Genomic DNA, 13,842 nt, shown 5'->3' on the forward strand with positions numbered 1-13,842 from the left:
TATTTATGCAAAATACCATAGGATAAATCATTCAAAGCTTAATATGTCTAGGATATTGATTTTTGCACTTTAAAACTCATTTTTGCTTGAAATATACCTTATAAATCTCAAAACTAGTCAAGCTCATTTGTAACCAACTTGAACCATTCCAACAAGTTTCAAATGACAAAACAAAGTTGGGCAAGTGGTCATTTGGCATTAGAAACAAGGAAATAAAAAAGTCAACTCTTAATCCCTATATTTCCTTAAAAATGGCTATTAAGAAGAGCAAATATGTTTAAACACACATTTAAGCTCTTCAAACCATTTAGAAAAGTTTTATTTAACATCATAAACAATTTCAACGAGCATCTAAGACATATTTAAGAGCAAAATAAATGCATAATCAATTCATGCTCACATATATCAATAAAGCATATACCAATATCCATTAGGCATTCTATGTCTAACAAGAATAGGCAACCAAATTTTGCATAATCATTCAAGCATTCAAATTTCATCAAGAATAGGTAACCAAATTCAAATACTCTTCAAATAAAAATTTAAAGGTTACCGATCTCCATTGTGTGTCTACAGTATTCAATCTCCAATCTCACATTGTAGCTCCTTGCTCCAGCACACCTACAAGAGACAATTTCATTTGATTTTTGGTACCCAAATTGTTTTGGGTCCTTGAGAGTTAGTCACCAAAACTCTTGTTCCTTTTGGAACCCATACTTGCTTAATTCTAAATAGGACTTTTCTTCTAATAGGACAAGTATGTATAGTATGACCATGAAAATTACAAAAATTGCATTTAATCATTTTAGCACTTAAACTCTGATCTAAAAGCTCTTGTTTTTCATTCATCAAAACATCAAATTTCTTTTTCATTCATCAAAACATCAAATTGTCATTTCAAAATAAGGATCAATTTAAGGCTAACAAGGATGTTGCAATTAGAGTAAGGTTGTTTCCATTTTCTCTCAGAGACAAAGCAAAGAGCTAGCTATCTTCACTAACCTTGGGCTTTATTACAATATAGGATGATCAAGTTCAAAAGATCCTTACCAAGTTCTTCCCACCAACTTAGACTGTAAATATAAGAAATAAAATTATCACCTTTCAAGAATATGATGGTGAGATATTATATGATGCTTGGGAGAGTTATAAGGGATGTTGTGCAAATACCCACACCATGGTCTCCCATAATGGTTGCAAATTTAGATATTTTACAATGGGTTAACTCTATCCATAAGAACCACTATTGATTCAGCCATTGGAGGTGCTATCATAAGCAAGTCTGTGAAAGAAACACATAAGTTGATTAAAAAGATGTCAACCAATAATTACCAATGAAAAGCCAAGAGAAAGGTCCATAAGAAAGCAATTAGGGTATTTAAACTAGACACTCTTACTTCCATCACTTCTTAGCTGCCCATTTTGACCAAAAAAATAAAGGCCTTTGAAACCCAATCATCTATTGCCCCTATCCAAACCATCTGAAGACCATTCATGACAAGTGAAATTTACGAAGGTCTGCCTCCTTTGATAGGTGTCAGTTTAGGGTAAAAATTGTTCAAAATGTCCAAACATAAAAACCTTATAACCTTGGTTGGGAAACTACACCCTAAGAGGAAAAATTTATCATTGAAAACATTTTATCATAAGTCATCCATGATTGAGAAACCACCTTAAAAATTTAAGTTATCACCTTTAAGAGCCTAAAACTTCAAATGAGTCATCTAACCAAAGAGCTCTCTATCTTTCTTGAAAAAAATACACCCCAAGAAGAATTGATGGCCTTTATTCTTAAGAGTGGAAAAGTTCTACAAGAAAAGTTGGTCATTCATAAAGTCACCTTCAAAAACCTAATTGAGGAAATTATTATAGAATATGAAATGGATGAAGATAAAGAAAGAGAAAAACACATAGCAAAAGAAGTTCACACTAGAGAATCAGTGAGGTCACAAATAGTCCATTCACCAATCCTTTTTCCACAAAGATTTCAACATCAAAAAGAAAATAAGCAATTTGCATGATTTGCCAAAAACTTTAAAAGCCTACAAGTGACCACTTCTTTCATTGAAGCCAACAAGCATATGCCGAAATATGCCAAATTCATGTAGGAAATCCTTTCCAAGAAAAAGAGATGGGAGGACTTTGGAACAATCGCAATAGTGAAATAATACAGTGCTATCCTACAACAAGGATTGCCACCTAATCTCAAAGATCTAGAGAGTTTCACTATACTTTGCACTATTGGTAGTTAACATTTTGATAAAGCTTTATATGATATTGGTGCTAGCATTAATGTCATGCCATTGTCTATTTTTTTTTTAAAAATCAATGTGGTGGATTTGAAATCAACTTTGGTGACAATCCAACTAACTGATTAGTCCCTAAGAGGCCTTGAAAGTTTGGTGGAGGATCTATTAGTCCAAATGGGAAAACTTCTATTCCTAGTTGACTTCATAGTGTTGGACATTGAAGAAAATGTTAGTGTACCTATCATTTTGGAAAGACCCTTTCTCAAGATAGGAAAGGCCCTGATCAATAAGTAAAAAAGGGAATTCATGATGCAAGGTTCCAAAATCTATTACATAGTTTTGGTTGTCTATTGGAATGGACACTTTAGTAAAGTCTCACTTGGTTCTAGCCAAGTTGACACTTTATAGTTTCTATAAATTTTGGCACTATGGTTAAATTTCTCATACAATTAACAAGTTGGTTTGTTACTATAACTTGCATTGCCATTAAATTGATTGGATCTTCTTTTAGATGAAATGTGATCATTCTGAGATTAAAAATTGTTAGTGATATTACCTCTGAAGTGTTATTAAAATTGTTACCTCTTTGTTGTTGAAACTCATAACCTTTGCCTTTCCTTACCATTTTGGCTGCTAAAACAGGATTTGTTATAGGTATTTTTTTGCTAATTACTTCTTCAATGTCAAACAATTTGTCATGTAATTACTTGAAAGATATAGCACTTTCCCTAGCCTTCTTGTTGTTGAAATTTCTTTGTGTTCAGGTTTATGTCTATTAAGAATAAAGACTATCAAATCATCTTTTGCTATAACTATTAGAGCCAATGCTAGCTCATCTATAGTGCTTCCATTGCTTGTAAGAATTCTACTACTAATTTGTTCCTTTTTATGGATGGTGACAATTTTTTCTTGAGTGACATGATTTTCGGTTAGATTTTGTTGCAAACAAGTTTGTGAGTTTTGTCAATGCCTCATTTAAAGTCTTAGAAGTAGCAATTGAGGTATAATGGTTTTGTGATTAATATTACAATGACAGTAATATTAGTTTGCTTTGCCTAATCCACTTTAAGCATGCAAGATTTGGAGAAGTAGTGTTTTGGATGGTAATGATTGGGGCTAGACAAGGATTAGTTTTATTAACGTAATCTATCAAATCGATACCAGTTAGGAAAGTATCAAATTGTAAATGCTAAGAAAAAAAGTTGCTATTATTGAATTTGAGAGAGAATTAAGGGGCTAAGTTTATTTGAATTACTTCAAGTTGAGAGTCTGTTGTTTTGTTCGAAGCAAAAGTGATTGATACCATTTCATTGAAGGTGCTATTAAGATTAAAGAGTCTCTGATACCATATAAAAATAATACAACATGAATAAGCATCAACCTTAATTCGTTGAAGTATACTGTTGGTACTTGTATACATTTTTAAGTTATCAAAGATAAGATTGATCCTATCCTTAAAGTATGTTACAGTTCTTAATCCTACACTAAGTCTTTTATCTTAATCTGACAAAAAAGGTACATAGTAACATTTGACGTTGTACATCTAGATAATTTTAAACAAAGTCAGCTAAAGATAAGCTTTTGCTATTGTTGGACTATCCTTGAATCTAATGTTGGGATTGATTATATTTGAATGAGGGATTAATCTTGCTTTAATTGGTTCAGTTGAATTTGTTTTTAAGTTTAATTATTTATTCAACTGCTTTGCTAAGCTTTGCGTATGTAGAAGTCATGTTTTGTTGTTACACATGTTTGTTGCAAGGATCGATCTTTTGTTTTGCAACTGATTGAGAATCTACAACTGCATAAAATCAGAACAAGTAATATAAAATGAGTAGAGTATTGTTTCCATGAGATTAAAATATATGAAAGAGAACTAATTATTAAAATTATTCACCCTTAATTATATCTAGAAGATCGAAAATTAGAATGCAAATAACTAAATAACTATTTAAATTAACTAATTGAACCACAATATAACTATGCATGCTAAATAAACTTAATCTGAACTTAATAGCTTAAATTAAACAAAACAGGATGTAAATTTACATAGTAAACTTAAGAACATGTGAATTAAACTTGAACTAATATACAAGATCATCAAATAATCAACTTAAACTTAACTTACAGTGAACAGAATGGAATTAAAGCTAATTAAATCCTAAACCATGCAAGAACTATTAAACTTTGATTTACCAACTTAAACGTAACTAATTAAACTAAATTTAAACTTTAAAACCTCAAACAGAATCTAAAATAAACTTAATTGTATGCAAACAACTTAAACTTAATGGATTAAAGTTCAAACTCCAAATTACGTTAAGAAAAGAAGTTAAAGAGCACAAATTGCATGAATTAAAAAGTAATTAAAAAAATGCAAATTGAATTGAATTGAATTGAAAACATGATAGAAATTTAAGAAAGCTTAAATTGAATTGAAAACAAAATAGAACTCGTATTTAAAAGAAAACTGAAATTAACTTTGCATAAACTTAAACTAACGTGAAAAAAACTTAAAGAAGCTATCTACTACAGGTTGGGCTATCACTACAAACACTATTTCAAATTTTCCCTAAACAAAGGATAGTTATTTATAGAATAAGAATACAAAGAATCCTAAATTTAAGAGGATAAGTAGGTGGCACCTGGGGCTTTCTTTAAGAGAAAAGAATGCTTTGTAATTACTTTCAAACCCTTGGTAGCCTTCTTGAATAAGAACTCAAACTTGGACTAGACTTTAACACTTCTTAGACCTTTCTTGAATTGGGCTAAGTCTTTTTTAATAATAGAATAGATAATTAACTTTTGCTCTTGGCAACTTAGAATCTTGAAGTGTTTTATGCTCTTCTTGGACAACTTCTTCATTGGGCTTGAATCTTGAAATCAATTGGTTTGATGTCAAATTCTTAAATCTTGGACTTATACTTCTAGTTGAAAAGTTCTTAAAGAAGAAGGAAGTAAAATTCTAAGTTGTATTCTCCTCATGTGCTACCTCTTTTTTATAGTGCACTTTTATCTTCATGCAAATCCTACTCTTTGTAGGAATACACATTCAAACTAAGATTTTCTACTCAACTTAGAAAAAAACAACTCTAAATAGGATAACCAAGTGCTTTTCCTAATCAAGGTAGGAATTCCAAATCAAAGTGGGATTTTCTAATCAAAGTAGGAATCTTTATTGAAATAGGAAAACTATGGGCTATTTGGACTTTTCCAAGTTGGATAGAATTTCTAAGTCATCATGCCACATAAACCTTCAAATCATCTATCTTCACTAATGAAAAAAGACTTGCTGTAGTGCCATCCATTAGTAATCCCATACATTGCACACTACAAAGCTACCATGGACTTCCATTTAACTTGAAATTATATATCTATCCCTAATCATAGCCAAACATCCCTTATACAATTCTTGTATGAATTTTCTGAAATTTTCAAAATATTCATCAATTCTAACATCAATAGGTTTGGCAAAGTAAATCTTACAAAAATTTCTCAATCTAACTTCAAGATTTCCAAGAATCAACAAGAACACATCAAGATCAGTCCAAGATTATTCCAAATGTACTAAGAATCATACAAGATTGATAAAAAAAAAAAACTCCAATATTCTTCAAGATTCACCAAGATTCATCTTTCCTTTAAGATTTCCTACAAAACAACAAATTATGCATATTTGGGGTAAAAATAAGCTTATTTTGCCAAAAATGAAGCAAAATTAACTCATTTAAGCACTAAAGACAACTTTAAATAACTCTATTTTATAAAGCTATCAGACCCCCAAACTTGAACTTTTGCTTATCTTCAGGTAAAATAACAGGCAAAATAAAACTAAGCTAGATTAAAATACATATGCTTGAAATCATATAAACTTCTAATGCTCAGATTTAAATAAATTCCTCAAAGTTTGTATGAAGAATATAACTTAGAGAAAATCATAAGCATAAATTAAACACAAGACTAATTCAAGAATAAGCTCTCTTTAAATTGCAAATTTTCCTATATGTGTGAATAATCTATCTCATATCAGTGCAAGACATTCAATTAAAATTATGCAAACATGAAATTTTCACATCACCTCAAAAGCATACACAAATTTCATAAGTTTGCTTTTCATATATCTTTCCACTAGTGTAACCACACTTAACCACAGATTAATAGGTTTTTATTAAGCTTGTAGTGTTAGGCTAGGGTTAAGGAAAGATAAAGGAGTTTAGGCTCACAACCCCTACATATGCTTTACTTAAGATCTTTTTCTTTTATAAGAGAGCTTTTAAGAAAATTGTACACCTCCAAACTCAAAATTTTTTTTCTTTTGTTCTTTTTTTTATTCTCAAATAACAATTTCTTAATGATTTTCATATATACCTTGCTGTTTTCACATTTTTACCATTTTTCTCTTTTTTGCTTTTTTGAATTCTATTTTTTTATCTAAATGTTTTTTTTTTCAATTTTTCTTTTCTTTGTTTGCAAAAAAAATCTTAGCCCATTTTTATCTTTGCAACTCCTAGAACCGTCCTTCTCCCAAACACACATAACTCTCTTATTTTGATTTCATTGATCTCTATGGACAACTTAAAATAGAAAGATAGATAAAATAAATCAATGGCTAGGTTAATATCATGTAGGTGAAAACAAAAAAAAAGATATAAAGAAGCTTAAATGAGGTGACTAAGGATAAACATATAATGATTAGCTTCAAAGGCTAAAACAATCAAAAAATGGACTAAATCAATTCCCTAGTTAAGTGTAGTCTATGTTTCACCTCAAGAGATGCTTAAACAAATTCTAAAATAAGAACATACTTAAAAAGACCAATGCAACTCCATATTCTCACAAGCTTTAACTAAACATGCCTGTATCTCAATGATCAAGACTAAATACTAAAAAATATGAAAATATCACAATTAAAAAGAAACAAACTCAAAAACTCATTTCATGCTTTCACTACATTCATTCTTTTCTAATAAGCTATATTCAAAGTCAATGAAATCAAAATTTCTATCATTAGATTATGAGAAAATAAACAAAGAAAGCATTATAATGAGTCGAAGCATTACAATTTAAGCTAAAAAACTAAACAAATTTTGCATAAATTTTCTCTCATCCCAACTTAAGTCACACATTATCCTCAACTTGTAAAAAAATCAATATAGCATTAAAGGAAAAAGTATACTCCCTTAATTCACCAAGTTTGAATCTATACTTGTTGGATCACCTTGCATCAATAGCTTGCTTTTTGGTTAACTTTTTCCAAGCACTTCAAGTTTCTCTTCCTTCTTAAAAAACCAAAGCATATCCGTTCTTAAAAAGAGAAAACCAAAAATAATGCTTACCAACAATTTAAAAGTGGAACTTAGGTTGCTTCTTAAGCGATGCTTTAGTTATAATTGATTGCTAGACTACTTCTTTCTATGGTTAAGTGATTATCCCACACTTGATACTAGCATCCATCCACTGGATTCTTTTTCTCTTTACCACCTTTCTATTAGTAAGAACTAAGTGGTGATGGTGTTTTGTAGTAGTTAATTTATTCCCCATCTCTATAAATGTTCTAAGTATATCCCCACATATTTTAAGATAGGTTGGCATTGGCTTCAATACTAACGAAAGAGGTATCATTATGGGAAGATAGGCTTGGGCTCTAAAGCTAAAGGCTCTTCCATGGGTGGTATAGTCAAAGTGAGTGCAATGGATGATGTACCATCATCCTTTTCACTGGACATAATAAAGGTTGTTTCTAGAGGTTCAAGCAAGTTTTCAAGTAGACAACCCTCTTCAACATGCTTATCCACCCCATTCAATTCCAATTGATGTATTTAGTCTTCACAAGGATAAGAAATTGACAAGAGTAGATTATAAGGCTCAGAAACTGGTTGACCAGGACTAATGGTAATCGATTCTTCAAATTTTCAAGTCCTTTAATTAATTCATCATCTTTTAAAGTTTTTATAAACCCATACTATTCAAAATCACTACACAGCTTCATACCATACCTAAGATCAATATGCTTCTCACTATGATTACTATTTTTATGTTCATCTTCCTCTGTCAGTCACTTCTTATAGTACTTCTCATTTTCTTATAAAGTGTTAGATTCGATATTTATAGGTTAGGTTTCCTAATGGTTTGTGCTAAGTGCATTTACTAACTATTTAACCTATACTTCAAGGTTCTTAAAAGGGCTTTAGTTTTGAAGAATTAAGGCAATCTGATTTTGAAAGATTTGGTTTAACACCTCATCCATGGAAGGTTTCTTTTATTAAAGTGGGGAAGGATATTAGGATGGTGGTGGGTTATATTATGTAGGATAAAATACTATGGTGAGGGAAGGAATAAAGCTTCGATAGGATAAGTCAGGTTATACATAGGTGTTAAACTAAAGGAGTGCCCCCAATTATTATCCTATAGTAATTAGGATAACCCTCGCAACCTTGATTGTAGGTGTTTGAAAAAAAAATGATTGTTAACTATAAAAACACCCATCACTATTATAGTCCTTACAATAAACATCATATTGATTCTCGAATGAATGGATAGAAGTAGGATCATAGTTAGCACTAATGGTATCAATCTTACTAGCTAGAATAGCTACTTGTGAAGCTATAGCATTAAAGGCATCTATGTTCAACCCACTAGTAGCTCGCTTAGCCTCTAAGCAATTAGATAACCATTGAGCTTGGTAATCCTCTAAAAAATGTGTATTATAGTCCAAATAGTTCCTATCCTTATACGAATAGAACTCTAACATAAAACAAAAAAATAGATTGGTGCAAGAAAATAAATTCTGAATTATAAAAAATTTGTGTTAGTATCAATATTAATTCTTCATCTTTGATCCTTAGCAACTGTGCTAAAACCTTCATTGAAAGTCTGCAATTACACAAAATCGAACAAGTAATATAGAATGAATAGAGTATCATTCCCATAGAGATTGAAATATATGGAAAAGAACTAATATTGAAATTGTTCACCCTTAATTATATCCAAAAGATCAAACATTAGAATGCAACATAACTAAATAACTATTTAAATTAACTAACTAAATTACAACCTAACTAAGCATGCAAAATAAACTCAATCTAAACTTAACAACTTAAATTTACAAAACATAATGTAAATTTACTTAGTAAACTTACAAACATGTAAATTAAACCTAAATTAATATCGAATATCATAAACTAATCAACTTAAACTTAAATCACAATGAAGAAAATTGAATTACAGCCAATTGAATCATAAGACATGCAAGAACTATTAAACTTTTATTTAACAATCTAAACTTAATTAATTAAACTTAATTTTAACTTTAAAACTTTAAACAAAGTCTGAATTCAACTTAAGTGCATGCAAACAACTTAAGCTTAATGAATTAAACTTCAAACCAAAAATTAAATTATGAATAGAACTTAAAAAACACAAATTGCATGAAATAAAAGCACTTAAAAAGAGAAAATGCAAATTGAATTGAATTAAAAGTAAGGAATAATTTTTATTAAAGCTTAAATTGAATTGAAAACAAAATAGAACTTGAATTTTAAAGAAAACTGAAATTGAACTTAACATAAACTTAAAATAACATGAAGGAAACTTAAAACATGAAAAGTAAAGAACAAGAAAACTTAAAGAAGCTAACTATTTCAAGTTGGCCTATGACTCCAAAGCCTATTTCAATTTTTCCCTAAACAAAGGATAGTTATTTATAAAACAAAAATATAAAGAATCCTAAAGTTAGAAAGATAGGTAGATGCTGGCTAGGGCTTTCTTCAAGAGAAAAAATGCTTTTTAATTACTTCTAAACCCTTGGTAGGCTTCTTGAATAGGAACTCCAAGTTGGACTAAGCTTTAGCACTTGTTGGACCTTTCTTAAATTGGGCTAAGTCTTCTTGAATAATAGAATGGACAATTGACCTTTTCTCTTAGCAGCCCATAATCTTGAAATGTTTTGGGCTCTTTTTAGACAACTTATTCCATTAGGCTTCAATCTTGAAATTAGTTGGTCATAGATCAGATTCTTAGATCTTGGACTTATGCTTCGAGTTGAAAAGTTTTTAGAGAAGAGAGAAATAAAATTATAGGTTGTGCTCTCCCAATGTTCTACCCCCTCTTTACAGTGTTCTTTTATCTTCATGCAAATCTTACCCTTGATAAGAATACCTATTCAAACTAGGATTTTATACTCAACATAGAAAAAATAATTCAAAGTAGGATAACCAAGTGCTCTTCTTAGTCAAGGTAGGAATTCCAAGTCAATGTGGGATTTTCTAATCAAAGTAGGAATCCTTTTTGAATTAGGAAAACTAAAGGCTATTTGGACTTTTTAAAGTATGGACATAACTTCAAAGTCATCATGTCACATAGGCCTATAAATAATTTCTCTTGGCCAATGAGAAAAGACTTACTGTTATGTTATCCATATAAGCTACTATGGACTTACATTTAATTGAAATTATATATCTATCCTTAATCATAGCCAAACATCCCTTACATGATTCTTACATCAATTTTATGAAATTTTCAGCAAGATTCATCAATTCTAACTTCAATAGGTTTGGCAAAGCAAATCTTGCAAAAAATTATCAAATCCAACTACAAGATTTCTAAAAATCAACAAGAACACATCAAGATCAGTACAATACTACTCCAAATGTACCCAAAAAATTCAAGATTGATCAAGAAATTTCAAGTGATAGCACCTTAAAATATAGTGTTTTTACATACTAAAATTGGTGCTAAATTTTAAATTTTGGATGATATTTGGAATTTTTCATTTTGTTTTCATGATTTTAGGATTTCAAGCTAGTGGACTTAGTTTTTATGTAAACCATGCATGTATACAATCAAAAGCACATATAGCCATATCTTGGAAACCTATAGCCAAACCTTATTGGCCAATTTCATTCAACCATATGACTAAAAAGGAGTTTTAAATGCATAAAGACACTTTCAACTCTCCTATGGTATTCAGCCAAAGCAAAAATTCGATAAGGTTCCAAGCATTTCAAGTTCACATAGACTTTATGTATTCGGTTAAAGAAGATTTTATCCAAGAATGACCATTTTGTTTAGCCATGAAAAAATTTAAATGAATAAGGACTCCTATCTTTTATCTTTCATTCAACTAAGACACAATCTAAGAAGATTCATGCAACTTCAACCTAACATAAAGACTAGTCACAGGCTTCGACCTAAGACTCAAAATCTGTGTGGCCTTAGGCTTGGAATCACCTCTTTTTTGCCTAAGTTAACTTAAAACACAAGTGTACGGGCATTAGAACAACTGGAAGGACATAATGCACAAGTTTGAGAGAACAAGAGAATTACTGGAATATGTACTATATATTACTAAAGCAAAATGTTTGATGATGTACAAAGAAAGGTGGGGCAACCCTCTATTTATAGTTGAGGTCCCTAGCTCTACTTATGGCTAGCTCCTAAAACTAAGGGATTATAATATCTCTTAGAAATCAAGGATTACACATATTACACATTAATACAAAAAGCTCATCTTAATTTTTAGGGTCAACCAAATCCTGCTAAAGGCTTCTATTGATCCTGGCTGCTTTTAAAAGATCTTGGAGTGCACTTACTCTCTTGGGCCCTCCTAAGTGTGGTGCAAGCATCTTACGGGCTTAGCCCTGACTATACGAGTAGTTTAGACTCTTCTCCAAGGCCTAGTGCTCAAACCCTCACCAGTGTCCTTGGTGCTTGAGTATTAACCTCTGGTGCTCAATCCTATGCACCTGGTTCGTTGGCCCAGGGCATGACATTCTCTCTCACTTGATTGAATGATGCCCTCGTCACGTCCTCTATATGCAACTTTCTGATCTGGTCCTAAAATTGCCATAAATCTTTTGCTAGCTCCCATCTCTTTTCACTAGCCGAAAGTCCTTTTTAGCGCACCAAGTACTCTTATCTTGTCATGGGTCAAGACTCAACCTCTAGGCCCGCATGACTTTAGGACCAGGGCATGCACTCATCTAGCATCCCAGATTAGCCTACCTATCATGGTTCACACCTTTGTGAAGTATTGTACTTTTTGGCCCATTTGGCCTCATAGTTTTATCCCACAAAAGGTACCTCACAAGGAAGGGAATTTGTGAACCCTTATATCCCAAGACTAACTCTAGTACGCAACTGATGTGGGATTTATGGCTCTTCTTTAGGACCATGACATCTAAGGATGTTTATGATTTATAGGGACTCTTTTATTTACCTTTTGAAGAATCATAATAAAAAGAGGACTCTTATCATTTGAATTGAAAGAATCTGGATGAAATTCGAACACATTGTCTTGTAATCCAAAAGCTAGACAAACCTATCTAGAAGAATGGCTCAAGATAGAAGCTACAAAGATCAAAAGGCCAAGATTAAATCCCAAGAGATCATTCAACCAATAACACTCCACCATGAAGAGTCCCATTCGACCATGATGTTTTGAAGACCAAGATTGAGCCTTATCATGTAGAATTTGAATTTAAAAACAATTCTAGTAATCCTATCCCCTTATGGTCGAAACTATAAATAAGGAGGCCATTCACCTCATTTCAGCATCCCTCATCTCATTTTTCTCCTATCTTCTTTTTTTTCTTAGTTTTTTTCTTTAGTTTTTAGCTTAGATTAGTTATTGGCTTAAGTGATAGATTTGCTAATAAAAAAAGCTTTGTTCAAATTCTTTTTTTTTAATTCAAAAGTATTTTTCAAAGATCTCTTTTTCATTACTTTTAATTTCAAATATTGTTTTTACTTTGTTATTTTTGGCAATCATATTCTTTTCTAATATTTTGTTCTTAAAATTTTGTTTTATACAAGATTAGTATCGGCCCTTAATTTTCTCTACAAGATTTCATGCAATTTAGTTTTCTTACTCTTTTATGCAATTCTATACTAGTTGACCTTCATCATTTGTTCTTATTTTTTAAGTCGTTTTCTTTAGTTTTTGGCTATATTCTTTTACTTCCTAAATGACAGCTGGTTAAGTGAAATCTAAATCCTACATTGCTTTCCAATCTTCTATTTATTTAGATCTATAGCCAAACTTAAGTTTTCATTTGTTTAGATATAGAATTTTAAGATCTTGCCATTGGTGCTTGAAAAACTACCCAATATTTAAAATCTATAATCTTTTAGGAGATGATACTAGAATATCTTCATTTTATTACTCGATTTGTGCACATGCAGGCTATACAAAAAGTAGTAATCAATTTTTTGACATCTTTGTCAAAGATTATAGTAATGTTCTCAATATCGGTAAGGATTTCTTAAACTTTTATAATCAAACTTTTTTTTTTAGTTGATCTTTTCTTTTTTTTATATTTTCTTATTTGCATGCACAAATCTAAAAGTGTTGATTTAGCTCTAATCGGTCAAGAAATTGAAAGGCCTTTAGAAGAAGAAGCAAATAGCAATCAGCACCACCTACAACACCAATGACCAATACAAATAATGAGGCTCAAAGAACACCTTAAAAGATTATACAGTTTCCAATTCTGATGGTTTTCAACAATCCATTAGAAGGCCAGCTATTCAAGCCCACAACTTTAAGATCAAGCCTTCAATAATACAAAGAGTCCAAACTTCTATGTAGTTTGGA

The 13,842-nt window shown here is 30.9% G+C and overlaps 1 non-coding gene across 1 annotated transcript; it reads right to left on the reverse strand.

Moving 5' to 3' along the window:
* Positions 1 to 1,078: 1,078 nt before the first annotated feature.
* LOC149518857 (small nucleolar RNA R71) lies at positions 1,079 to 1,184 on the reverse strand. Its single transcript, XR_016342557.1, has one exon. It is a non-coding gene; the product is annotated as a small nucleolar RNA R71 (small nucleolar RNA).
* Between the last annotated feature and the right edge of the window lie 12,658 nt (positions 1,185 to 13,842).

Source organism: Durio zibethinus, chromosome 5 (genome assembly GCF_047325235.1).
Source record: "Durio zibethinus cultivar Kanyao isolate XHJ-2024 chromosome 5, ASM4732523v1, whole genome shotgun sequence".
Classification (NCBI taxonomy): Eukaryota; Viridiplantae; Streptophyta; class Magnoliopsida; order Malvales; family Malvaceae; genus Durio; species Durio zibethinus.